The 13,340-nt window shown below is 45.5% G+C and overlaps 1 protein-coding gene across 2 annotated transcripts in view; it reads left to right on the plus strand.

The window, feature by feature from the left end:
- The first annotated feature begins 3,002 nt into the window (after positions 1 to 3,002).
- Positions 3,003 to 13,340, plus strand: part of OSBPL7 (oxysterol binding protein like 7) — a 281,900-nt gene continuing 271,562 nt past the window's right edge. The window contains exon 1 of one of the 2 annotated variants that reach the window (XM_078645591.1): positions 3,003 to 3,134. The gene's annotated coding sequence lies outside the window, so the exon portion shown is untranslated. The remainder of the gene's footprint in view (positions 3,135 to 13,340) is intronic. The other variant, XM_078645590.1, reaches the window with a different exon arrangement.

A 13,340-nucleotide genomic window follows, 5' to 3' on the forward strand; every position in this document is an offset into this window, starting at 1 on the left:
AGAGCCAGGCTAGAGGTTTGGATTTTCTCTAAGAGCCTTTGCACAAGCTGAGCTATGAAAACGTTTGGTATGTATATTGTGCAAACAACAAAAGGTAAAAATACGATATAATCTCTTCAATTTTAAAAAAGGTGTATTTCTGTAACATGCAGTAGTGTTTCACCTTGCACATCAGATTGTATGACTAGACAGAAATATAATAATGCATTTAGAAACATTCATTGCTCTCCCTCCAACAGCACTCTCAATAATCAACTAAGAGGCAAGTCCTTAGTCATGTAAACGCTAAATGTGGCCTTGATTCTTAATCTAGATAACATTATAGTATTATACAGTATGCAAACATTATTGTACAGCGCACATCCTGTACTCAAGTATCTAAAAGTGTGCTCATAGCTGATGATAAAGTAAAAGTGGGCTCTGTGAAATAAAATATTTGCCTTTAATCACACTATTTGGACAAGCAGGGCAGCTAGTATTGATTCCAGGTTATCTGGTTTCCCATTTTGAAATTTACCCACCAGATGGGTATTTCTGTCTTTCTCTCTCTCCTTTACATCAAAGGTCACTGTTTTGTCTTTCCTTTTTGTCTCTTAATCACAAAGAGCCCTACTAAGACGAGACGCATCAAAGACTTAGACCAAACGAGGGATCTGATATATCATCAAAAATCTAGAATCCCTTAACGTGTAGATTAACACTGTACCCAAGGTCAAGATGCATAGATTTATAAAAATGGATAAACACAGGCCACTGTACATTGACACCCAAAAATTAAAGTGAAAACAGAGAGAGTACCTCACGGTCGAATCACCCGAGGGGGTTCCTGGTTAACAATCACCAGTTTACCCACTTCTCATCATTGGTCACTCTCTCTGGGTGAAGAAAAAAGAAGAATCACGGACAAACATATATATGTGCACAAATAAGAATAGTGACAAATACACCAACAGTAGACAATTACCAACACTTATTGTGCGATTGCATATAGTAATACCAAGACCCCATAAAAAATTAACCAAGAAGATTGGTTCCAAAAAAGAATAAAAATGTGAAGAGGTTTGCTAGCTATCTATCTTTATTCTGGTGCTGCAACCCTTCAATTAAAAATGGTTAGTTATATACCATGATTATTTGTTTGCTGCCGACATGTTTCGTTGCTCCATCCTCAGCAACTTTATCAGGACAAAAGATGGGGTGCACTATTCTCAATCTTCACACCTTGTCAATTTAAAGGACCTGTGTAGATAAAACCGGAATGCAGCGATGAATATACCGCGATATACAACCCTGCAGCCAAAGGATTTTGTATATTCAGGGCAAATTCACCCATAATAACGCCACGCATTAATTTTCCTGAAAGGCAGTTGTTTACCTTATGATCGCCAGGGCATCACATACCAGCGATCATGTGGTGGACCCCGTGTCGTATGATCACGTGTCCTCCCAGTGCTCAACGTGTATAGATTCAAAAAGGGGGGTGGTGATGGACAGAGTATCTGAATTAAGCAGAACACTCCTACCCAGTCAAAAGATCAGGGCTTGATCCATCACCGTTTTTTAGCTCACTGCACCATCCCAGTTCAGAACCTGGCTACATGCAAATTAGTCTGTCCCTGGCCCAGTGCATCATGGGAACAGGGCAGACCAAACTACCAAGCCAAATCTTTACTGGAAAGGAAACAGGGGCTGGCTGGATGCTGGTTGGAGACCAATCACAGGTCTACAGGGCCTAAAGGATCGCCCAGTCAGTCCGCTCCATCCAATCCAGGTGCTTCTCTCAGCTGGTTAACAGCATGAAAGAAGAGTCTGGATTGGTTAGGGGAACTCAACTGCAGATTCAGAAGTGGAACACCAAGGAGGACGTGCTGCCGTGGGTAAGTATAGTTTTTTTATGTGTTTAAAATGTTATTCTAGTGTTTTTTTTGGGTTTTTTACTTTTGGAAGCAGGGTTGTTTTATTTTGGGCTTTTGGAGGGAGGGGGAATTTCATGTTGAGCTTTTGAAGGGACACATGGTTTACTTTAGGGTTTTGGGGAGAGGGGCGTTTTATTTTGTTTTTTTGCTAAGTGATGGGGCATGTCACTTGCCCCACCACTTTCATGGTACTAGCCACCCCATAAGAACAGTTAAAGGCTAAATAACGGCTTTAGGCGATATTGCTTATTTTTGTATCGATCGGCACATTAAAATACCAGTGGTGCCAGTAGAAAACTGGTCAGGTGACAACTCTAGACATAGCAGACCCGACTCAGGGCCCTCAGGTCAACTACCAAGCCAAGAATGTATTTATTTGGGGTGGCGACCTAACCCAAACACCTGCCCCATCCACTGAAGTTATGCCGCTGGCAGGAATATGCAGGAGTCTGCAAGTTAAAAGTTTTAATCTTGGCAAGGCCCGCTCAGTGGTCCAATCTTTTGAAGTTAATAAGTTGTGTGCCATGAAATTGGATTATAATGACATATGTAATTTACGTCGCTTAGAAACAGGGAAAGAGGAGTATTTATTTCATACAGCAGTAACTTTTAGATCAAAAATATATATGGAAAAACAAAGTTATTCATTTCCCTTAGCCCCAAATCCCAGTCTGCCGAAGAAGCAGCAAGTAGTCAATAACTGGTGGTTAATAAGTTATCAATATATTACATAGCGTAACTCTTGAGCTATGTTGACTAAGCAGGCAGAGAGTTTGAGATGCTAGTTGTGATTCAGAGGCTTCTCCCAAAGGAGATTATTTTTCTGGGATCTGATTAATCTTCTCTGTGGGTCAGATAGAATTCGCTGCCATGGACTATGAAACCTCATTAACAGAGGAAAGCGAAATATAACTCTGTCTGGATCTGGCTTAAGCGAAGCAATCACAGGTGGCTGTTCGAATGCACGGATGCCCTTACATTAATAAATGTATGAATGGGCGATGGATGAAAGCGCCGAGTGCTCATGCCTGGCGCGGGCAGGCGTCGTGTCGGTCCTCCGGCCGGCAGGGGTCTGCAGAGAGCAGGCAGGACTCTGCCTTTTCTCACTGCTCTGAATGAATGCAGAGCCTGCAGGCAGGCAGGCAGAGACCGAGGAGGAGGAAGAGGGGGGCAGCGGAGCTGGGACAGAGCCCGGGGGAGGCAGCAGCCAGTTGACAGGTACAGACTGGGCAGGGGACAGGCGGCGCGGGGAGGTATATACTGGGCGGGGAGAAGAGGTGGGCTCTGTATGACCCCCTACCCCCCGTTTATTACCACTGTCCATTGCCCCTCTACTGCCCTCCCGGCGCAGCACAGCACCTACCTCTCGCCGCACATCCACCTACCTCTCGCCGCACATCCACCTACCTCTCGCCGCACATCCACCTCCTACCTCAGAGGACACTAGCACAGCCTTCTGACCCCACTGCTGCCACGACCCAATCCCGTCCCATCTCCACCACAACACAGCCCCCATCTCACACCTGCCTCCAAACTCCTCTCCACCGACCTCTGTGTCCTGTCGCTACTTCTGCTGCCATGTCCTCCATCCCTCATACCTTCCTCTTTTATCAGCCAGGTCATACCTTTACAGCTCCCGCTTACATCATTACCCACGCTGCCTCATCCCCCTACCTGCCATGCGTACAGCCATCATCCACCACCCCACCTTGCCTTGCGCCCATGTTTGCTCCGCTTCCCTCTGCTCCTATCTGCCCACCCTCCTCTCCCACACCACGATGCTCCAGACACCTCATCTTACACATCTGCTCCATACAAGTTGTTCCCTTTCCTTTCTTTCTCAATACCGGCCCTTCATGTAATGTCTTCATCTTTGGTTGTGCCATAATATGCATATTATACGGGTATTTACGCAGCCGCCCCTCCTCCCTTTTCCAGTTCGCCTTTGCTCTTCTATAACGTTCTCCAATATCTCCTCTTCCGGCCAGTTCTGCTGCCTCTTCCCTAGCTTACTCCGGTTTCCTTTTCTTGTCCACGCACGTGTCCTCGTTTCTCCTCTCCCTTGACCTCGTTTCTCCTCTCCCTTGACCTCGTTTCTCCTCTCCCTTGACCTCCTTCTGCCCCCCTCTTTCCATCTTCCTTTTCCTATTGCCTTTTCTTCACGCCTCCAGAGGCTCATATGTGCAATCTGGACTGTGGCCCAGGAGGTGGCAGGTCACGTTCGCTGCAACCAGTGGCAAAGCCGTGACCTTTGGGCACAGCGCTCATGCACCGCAGCGTATGACCTGTCACCCAGGTGAGGGTTAAAGGTCGGCAAGTAGGATAGACCTGTTGGGTAGTTGTACCAGATGACCTCTTTGTTAGTAAAGAATGAGCTATAGATGGTTGGGAGGTGTAGTGTACAGGATGTTAAGCGATTGTGATTGCATTATAGCGCCTACTACCCTGACGAGGCGTTGATTTGCGTTGCTGCTGTGCCCACATATCGGGTTGGCCACATCTGGCGCATTGCAGTCTGCAGGCCCCATTGTCTCTACTTGGGGAGCATCGGAGCACTTTGTCCAAGTTCTGAGTGCTACATCTGGAGTAATGTGCACAGATCCAAGAGCCACAGCTGGAATTTTGTGTGCAGGTCTTTTGAAACATCTGGAATCCCGTGTCCGGTTCTTCATACCACATATCCAGAATGATAAAGGCTACATTGAAGACCAGGCAGTAACCTGAGAAGTTATACCGTTTAACCTATAAATCCAATCACCTAAGAACCAAAGATCTGCACCTGCAAGTATTGGGAGAGAATCTTCTCCATTTAACGGTATAATCACAGACAAGAGAGTGCCATTAAAAGTTTTCTATCCTATCTCTCTGCTCGCTCTTTCTCAGTATTGTCGTGCCCTTGGCTCTCCACGCCTCTACTAGACAACGTCCCACAAGGCTCAGTCCTGGGCCCTTTCTGTTCGCCCTCTTTATCTCGTTTCGTGGCCAAATCATCTCTGCTTTAATCTTTCTATTCTCTACCCCCTCTACACACTCAGATCTCTAACTGTGTTACACACATCCGTCGTTTGCTGACTAGCAGATCACTGATGCAGAACTCAACCAAAACAGGAAATACCTATTTTTCTGCCACATCAGCACCTGCCTCTTTACCCCTCCCTTATACACTCCTTCCTTCCCACACTCAGAAACCTTTTATGTACATGGAAGCATTCACAGCCCCAGCAGCCATATTGGCCTTTTGAACATTTCCATGCACTCCTTCAAATGCAGCGAGCCAAGACACGGTCTGGCCTTTTGAACGTAACTGTTTATAATCCTTCCAGTGGGTCTCCCCCATTTTTCTTTCACCCTATTAGGCAAGATATTAAGCTTCCTCAAAAGCACCGTTTATAAACTTCTCAAACTCACTCCTACTTCACAACTACCGCCACCAGCCACCCTCGCTGTCCGCTAAGACTAGGTTTGAGGTGTTATGTCTGTTCTTTAAAGGAGGTTATATCCTAACTAGTAATGTACACTAAACATACCTTAATCTTGAATTCGCTCCCAATCCTCCCTGTGCATCTTCCAGATTCTGGTCCTTCCATTTACTGGGACGATGCACTGGAACTTTCTGCTAGTTAAAGTTGCATTTACCACTCACTCTTCTAATCTCTTTCAAGATAGCTTTCAATGGCCACCTCATGTTGGTTGAATCCTAATTAGTAACCACAGCTCATCCATCTGCCGATACGAGGAGTGTGCTTGTATTGACATGCGATGTACAGCATTTGATGTTGAAATGCTTTAGCTACGACCACTGCATATATTGGACGCAGACCACGCAGCGAAAATTGGCAGGATAATCCTAAGGCGATTTTGGGAAATATATTTTATCCAACGTGTGTTAAACACATGGAACAGTTACGTGATTGAAGTTGGTTCAGAAATCAAAAAAAGACTGTGTATGACACCTCAAGTAGAAAGATAGAGCTAGATAGAGTGCATTGGAAAATCTTCTGACTTCCGTAGAACGCCCTAGATAGAGTACAACCAACTCCTGGGATTTCTTCTACAGTGGCAATAGAGTGATGAAAGATATCCCACTGAGGGATTCCTAGCCCAATTTAGCAGTCTCTTCATTATTAATGCACTGAATTGTAAATATGACTCTATGGGACGCCAACAGAATGGCCCTCATTTCTTTTCTAATTTCTACACAGCAATGCATTCTAATTACCATTATCCTTTCTTCCTCCAAATAGACCTTTGTTGGCTCCTTTTTGCCATCAACCCGTTTATTTTCCCTGGTTATTTCCGCTAATATTTTACCTGCTTTGTAAGGAAGGTCACTTGGTAATAATTCTTTTTAGGGTGACTTATTTTACCACATTTTTGATTGTCTGTTGGGTGAGAATATTAATTTCCTTTGCTGGTCTAGCTGATTTCTATATTTCCAAATTCTGTAGCTGCTCCCATACTTTGCCATTCCAATTTTCCTTGGTATTGGATTTAGATTACTTCTTCTCATTGTTATTGCCCATAAAGATACTTGCCAGTTCGTTCTCCTGGAGCAGATTTAACAGGTTGACCCTCTTTTGTTAATGAATAACAAAACAATTTAGTATTCCTTTCGGTTTATGCTTTCTATGAAAGTATTCCCCGCTGTCTGTAAGGGTTCCCAGAGAGCCCTCTGTCTGGTTGAAAATGTGAGTGCTCACTTAGCTTAGAAAAGGGAAATTGCTCTTTGTTGGATGCGGGTACCCCTCGTGTTGCTCCTGTCCACATATGTCGCTCCATAGCTGAGTTCCTTGAACTGTGAAACATCTGTCTCTCAGAGTTGGAGCCTTAGGCACATAGAGTAAACTGTTGTTCAGTGATCCCTGGAGGGTGCAGGGCTGCGGTGTTCTATTTGTTTATGGGCATGTTTTGCTGTTTTCCCGTGCCTGTGTTTGTGAGAGCAGAAGGCGGCTTGGGAGGTCCTCTTGATGTGGATGAGAAGACAAGGAATTGTTTCCAGGGTGGTGAAATGAAGTCCCAGGAATTTTTATTGTGATTGGCTGAGGCGGTATTTTGAACTTTCAGAGTCAGAAGACTTGTCATAGTGGATGTAAGACTTTTAGTTCTCAGTACTACTGAATGGCTCCTGGAGTGATACGAGGAAGGATGCCTGGGTTTGGAATGATGCTTCGACGATCTCTGCATTCATTGCAGCTTTAGATTGATGGTGATCACTTGGATTTGACCTTAATACTTAGGATGACTTAGTGTCTTTCGATCCTTGAAAAAGTTTAGTGGGTGCTGAGGTTTTCAGTTTATTTAGTATGTTTGTGGAGAGAAGATCCTCCTGTTCATTGGGACCAACTCTGCTATGTAGAACCCGATCTGCCCCCAGATATTGGAAAAGCAGGGCAACCTCCCCTGTTACACCTTTGGCTATTCCTAGGTCTTGGTAGAGTTTGCAGTCCTCAGGTGTTTTTATGAAGGATTTGAAATTCACTGCGATGTCTTGTATAGTAGAATCAGTCAGTCAGAGAGCTTTATTTCGGTAACCATACCATAAAAAGGCCAAACACAGATACACACATAAAATAACAATAAAAACTGGTAATACAAAGTTTAAGAATAATAGGAGGAAATTTCATATAGACCGTTCCTCCCAAAGTTAAAACATCAATTAAAACACAAGAACAAATATATATAAACCTTTCCTATGATATAATAGATTACAGCAGGTTACAACACTCCAGCTTTAATATTGCACATCTCGTGTGCCACATAGACTGGAGAATCTAGCTGTGGCAAACACTATCAGGGGGGAAGTGTCGTATTTGAGAATCCTAAAAAACCTCCCGATAATCCCTAAAGCCCCACACAGCTGCAGAATCCATTTCTCCCTAGCCCTGGCGTAGGAAGGGCAGAAGAGCAGAACGTGCAGATCTGTCTCTCTACTGTTCAAACACCCCGGGCAAGAGCTCGCCGTTGGGAGGGCAATCCGCCATTTATGTGTTACAGCCCTCAGTGGCAATGAGCCGTGTCTAAGCAGGATAAACAGTTTCTTGGCCAAGGGAGGCTGGATATCGTCCAGGAAGGCTTCGAAGTGAGGATGGGCCTTAATATTCAAAAAAGTTTCAGTCAACCTACCCAAGGTGGAATTACATGTTAAGGACTCCGACCGGTGGGCCGCATTCAATAGTTTCTTGGAGAACGATGGGCAGGTGTCTTGGGGAGACGACCACAGATCTCCTCTGCCTATAGAATGGCAGAGATGCTTGATGTAATTCAGCCAAGGTATTTTCCCCGAGGTCCCCCTTTGTAAAATGTCTCTCAAGTCCTCCCTATAGGACGACAACTCCGGGGTTGCCCACAGGCGTTTCCAGTACAGGAGAGGACGATTTGCTACAATATCCTGTATGGGTACCAAACCCAGATCCAGCCGCAGCGGGATCAGGGGGTAGCTTATAGGCAAGCGAAGCAAGCGCCTGATGAAGCTGTTTTCCGTTAGGCTAAGGGGGGCAACACTAGTATGGCCCCATAGCTCTACGCCATAAAGCGCGCCCCCTCTTGCCTGAGCCTTGTAGATCTCAAGGGGCGGGCTGAGCAGTTTCAGTGATGTATCATTGAAAATCTTTAGAATACCGCCCGATGATTGGGCCAGCTTTAAATTGGCCCGAGCCTTGTGTGTCCCCCAGTCTATATTGTTGTTCAGTATGACCCCCAGGTACTCAAAGGTAGATACTTGTTCCAGCACCATTCCATTCATGTGTGGGCGGGGGCAATTAGCCGATTTATTATTATAGACCATGAACTTTGTTTTGGAGATATTGATCTCCAAATCTTAGTCGACAGAAAGAACAAAATGCCTCTAATGTACGCTGTATACCCCCTGACGATTTTGACACCAGAAGGGTATCGTCAGCGAACATAAGGGCAGGTATCTTTCGCCCTGCTAAGCTAGGAGAGTCCAGGTCTGTTGCCCCCGAGAGATGATCTATTAACCCGTTAAGAAAAAGGGAGAAGAGAGTAGGGGCCAGAACGCACCCCTGCCTTACTCCCCTTTCTACCGGGAAGGGAGCCGACAACTCCCCGCTCCTCCCATACCTCACCCTAGCGTATGTGCCCTGATGCAGACGTTAAAGTAGATGACACAGATAGGGTGGAGCACCCATCTCCAACAATAATGCCCAGAATTTGTCCCTGTGTACCAGGTCAAAAGCTGACCTAAGGTCCACAAAGATCAGAAACTAACTACCCGCCTCAATGGTGACCGTCTTCCAGTAGACAACTAAACAGTTGGTCTATAGTGGAGACCTTTGTTCGGAAGTCCGCCTAGAGGGAGGTTAGGATGTGTTGTTCATCCATCCAACTCTGCAACCTTGATAACAAAAGGCGGGCAAAAAAAATTCTGGAGGACGTCGATTAAACTTATGGGGCGGTAGTTGGCCGGGTCGAGGGGGGAAGCTTTCTTGTGAATGGGAATTATTTCAGCTCCCAACCAAGTGTCCGGGATCTCCAAGCCCTGAAGGATGGCGTTAAAATAGACACAAATGTAGGGAGCCCACACCTTTTGTTCGCTACGGAAAAGGTCGCCAGTAATCCTGTCAAGGCCCGGGGCTTTCCCTGGCTTCTAGCTTCCAAGGGCCACCTGCACTTCATGGATAGAGCAAGGTGGGCACAGTGGAGCCAATTCTGGGGGGCAAGTTTGGATTAAGGCCTCTCCAAGATGTTCACTGAGGCCAAGTGAATAGAGGGGCTTGAAGTGCTCTAATCAGGCAGCTTCACTAAGGTTAGGAATAATGGCAGACTTCCCCTCGGCCGACCCATCTTGCACAAGGTTCCAGAATGACCTGGTATAGTAGAATCCCAAAAAGCAGAGACTTGCAAGAATAAGTATTGGCAAATTCAGTAGTGCTTGCCTTTGGGACAGACCTATTAGCTTTGGCAACAGTTTTTAGTGGTTCTTTATAGCATGGCTAAGGAGGAGTAAAAAAAAAAAAAAAGAATATGACGTGGTCAGCCAAGTCATTTTGTAGGCATGCATGTACTTGACTATAAAATGATACAGGCCTTTTTTTCTTTTTCATTTAGCGATCCAAGTTAGATTGTTAAATTAAAAATCCAAAATGTTTTTTGTGTGAAAGTGGGTTTGGGGGAAGCAACACGGGGCGGGAGGGTGGACGCAATACAAAGGGTGCGGGTAGGGGAGAAGCACAACAGGGCGCAGGTGGGGTGAAGCAAACCACATGTAGCTAGAAATGTGGAGGCAGTGGAGAAGAAAAGCAAATGAGTGAGCGAGGGCAGTGGGAAGCTGGGGGTAAGAACAGTGCTTAATTTGAGCTGGTGGGTTCCGGTGCTTGGCACTGGCACTTAATTGTCAACACATGCTCAAGTGACAGTCCCCCACATGGTGGCGCTGTCTGAGATGAGCACAACAGCCGTGTTTAAGTCAAATGGCAATGATAATGAATAATACCAGACTCTCACAACATTAATAGCTGTGTGTGGCCTGAAGTAGTCTGAATTGTCACACTTGTAGGAGTGTGATGGTTGGTGTTGTGTTAGTACTGTCATTGGCAGAACTGGCTGGGCCAGTGTGTGGTGCAGGCTGAAGTGACCTTCCCAGAAGGGCATTGGCACGTAATAAAAAAAAAAAATTAAACACATTAAGCACTGGGTAAAAATCACATAGGCGAGAAAGTAACACGGCGTAGAAGCATACAAGGCTGAGCAGATTATGGAGGGGTGCAAGAGAGAAGCATGTGAGCAACACGCAGCACGGTGGAGGGGGGGTAGAAGCATGGAAGAGACAGCTGTAAAACACATGCATACTAAAACAAGTGTTTCTCCAAAAAGAAAATAGTGCCTGAAAAGTGAGCAGTGGAAGGACACAAGTTAGGTGACAATGCTCCAGGGGAGGAACAGACACAAGAAAAGGAAGTAAAGCCCACAGAAGCTAACGAAGCAACCAAACTAAAGTGACCATAAAGCCAAACAAACACTGGTAATCAATGGGAAGGCTCCGAGCACTAGGCTGACAATAAATCGTTTCGCAAACAGACCGCTTGCGCACTCCGGTAAGTGAGACCTGAAAACTTTTTGTAGACACATGGGTCAGCAGTCTTCGGGTTACAAAGACAGACAACAATGCTGAATGTCTTTTAACTCCATAGCAGAATGTGTGAAGAAGTCAGTGAAAAACCTAATCCGTCTTCTCTAAAGCAACTGAATTGAGTTCATTAATAAGAATTGATGCTGTCATCTCTCCTTCATGATGTTGCTGGATGTCAAAGATGGTTTGTCTGAAGCTCATCTAATGAACTGAAATACACCTCGATGAAAGGAGTCCTGATTTCCTTTTTCATCAGATATCCCTAGTCCAGTTCGACTAGGATTATCTGACGAGGATCACAAGGTATCGACTTGTGAGTGTTCTGACGAGCAGCTGACGAGGTTGATGGGGCTAGACCTGAGCTATCTTCTGACTCCCACCATATCCCACCCCAGTTTAAGAACCTCTGCTAGGTATCCACCATTTGCGATTCATGGCATTGCTTTAAATAGTGCTTTACGCATTTTTTGGGGCTACGGTTTCGATTCTGATGTTTCATAGCAAGCAAACAGTTCTTAAATGCAAGTGGTTACTGCTTTTGTCATCACCCTGTACTCTTGCCGACACCCACCTACAGCTCTTGTATGCAAATGTTAATTGTGTATTATTATTGTTCCTTGTAATTTGTATAGCGTATCTCTAACACTACTGCAGGCTCGCAGCGCTATAACTTTGACAGATTCGTTTTAAACCGAAGTAAATATGCGTTTTTCCTTCTATAAAAGGAACAACACGTCCCCAGCAGTGAGTTGTCCTCGTCCTGCATTCCCTCCTGCAAAGTTGAATAATTTGGTAGAGCGATTTACATGTTTCGGCTTTTGTCTGTGAGCTGGCTTGGACAAATAGAGGTGCAATCTTAAAGAGAACATATTTTTCTCTGAGGGAAAGGAGACCAGAAGCCACATACCACACATACTTAATTTATTTCACCCTTGTTCCATATACCAGTGTGTGTAGTTTCAGTACATTTAATCCCAAAGGGAAGAGCTATTGTTTTTGTGGCGTTTCGCTGTTCATTACCCTACTTCCCAGGTTTTACTCCCTATCCATTTTAGTTCGGAATTTTGGGCTCACACTTTTCTTCCCTGTGCTCTTGGCCTTCTTTTTTCCACTCTAAATACAGATCCCCGCTCCTTAACTTCTTGAGGCTGAATTCCACCTTCTTTTTTTTATACTTTAATACTCAGTAATTGGAGTAGTCAGGCGTTGCCAAGAACGTCTGGTTGCTTTTTGTAACATTGCCCGGAGTGCAGCATGATTTATAGGTGCAAGTAAGCGTTTTTTCTTGTTTACTTTGAGCGAGAATCCCAAGGTTTGGTTTGGGTGCGCCTAGTAGTGTAGTTATTGTGGCATGGGCCCCGGGATGGTGTTAGAATGTAAAATACAGCAATAACCGGGTTCATGTGTCCTCGGTGCCACTGCACCCGCTGCACAAACGGAAGCTACGCCCCTGTGTATGCCTGTCTCGGTGAGGGAGTTTCTTCCTATAAGAGAACGGTGTAGGGTTTGATTCTCAAAGTCACGTGTGCAACTAAGCTACGCATGTGTGCACACGCATCTTTGTTTACCAGTGTGAATCTACGCTGTGGAATATCAAAACATAAATGAATATTTACAGGTATAGCTAGATCCCCATGCTCTCCGGCGCAGAGTGCCCTGGTACGTTTATGCACACATAAAGATGCTCTGTGTTTGGGGATTCATGTAGGGAGACGTCCCGGATTTGCCCGGACAGTGCCGGTATTTTGAAGGACTGTGGCGGTGTCTCGCTTAAAACAATAACATTTCCCGGTTTTTAAGGGAGGTTCTGGTGAACCTGTACATTAGTAGCAGTGTTGTGCAGATTCACATTTCAACCGCCCTCTTAGAAACCGGGAACACAAGTTCATTTGTTTAGACGCTGCTGCTGCCGCGCTGCCTGCTCGTTCAAGCAGCACAGCAGGATTTAATGAGGTGGGAATGAGGGCTGCAGAGCACTTGCGTCAAGGTCGGGCCCACCAGCAGCCGGACCCTGGAGGTCCTCACAGAAAGTGGCCCAGGGCATCATATATATATCTATATGATGCACTGAGCCCTAATAGGACATTTAGTCCCATTTCTATGTCCGTCCCGGTTCTGAAAATCTGGTCACCCTAGGTTTCTGCAGGCTTTTGTTTTTTAACCCCCTATTGACACTGGTATCTTTAGCAAACGCCGAGGTTTGCGTGTGCTTTGCAGAGCTGCCGGTGCCTTATGCAAACCCTGGTGCGTGAGCAGAGATAGTCAAATAAACCGGCTGAGCAAGGTGTGTCTTCGAAGGGGCAGGTTGTCATGGGAACGAAGGACGCCTGGGCGAC

This window comes from Lissotriton helveticus, chromosome 5_1 (genome assembly GCF_964261635.1).
Source record: "Lissotriton helveticus chromosome 5_1, aLisHel1.1, whole genome shotgun sequence".
Taxonomy (NCBI): Eukaryota; Metazoa; Chordata; class Amphibia; order Caudata; family Salamandridae; genus Lissotriton; species Lissotriton helveticus.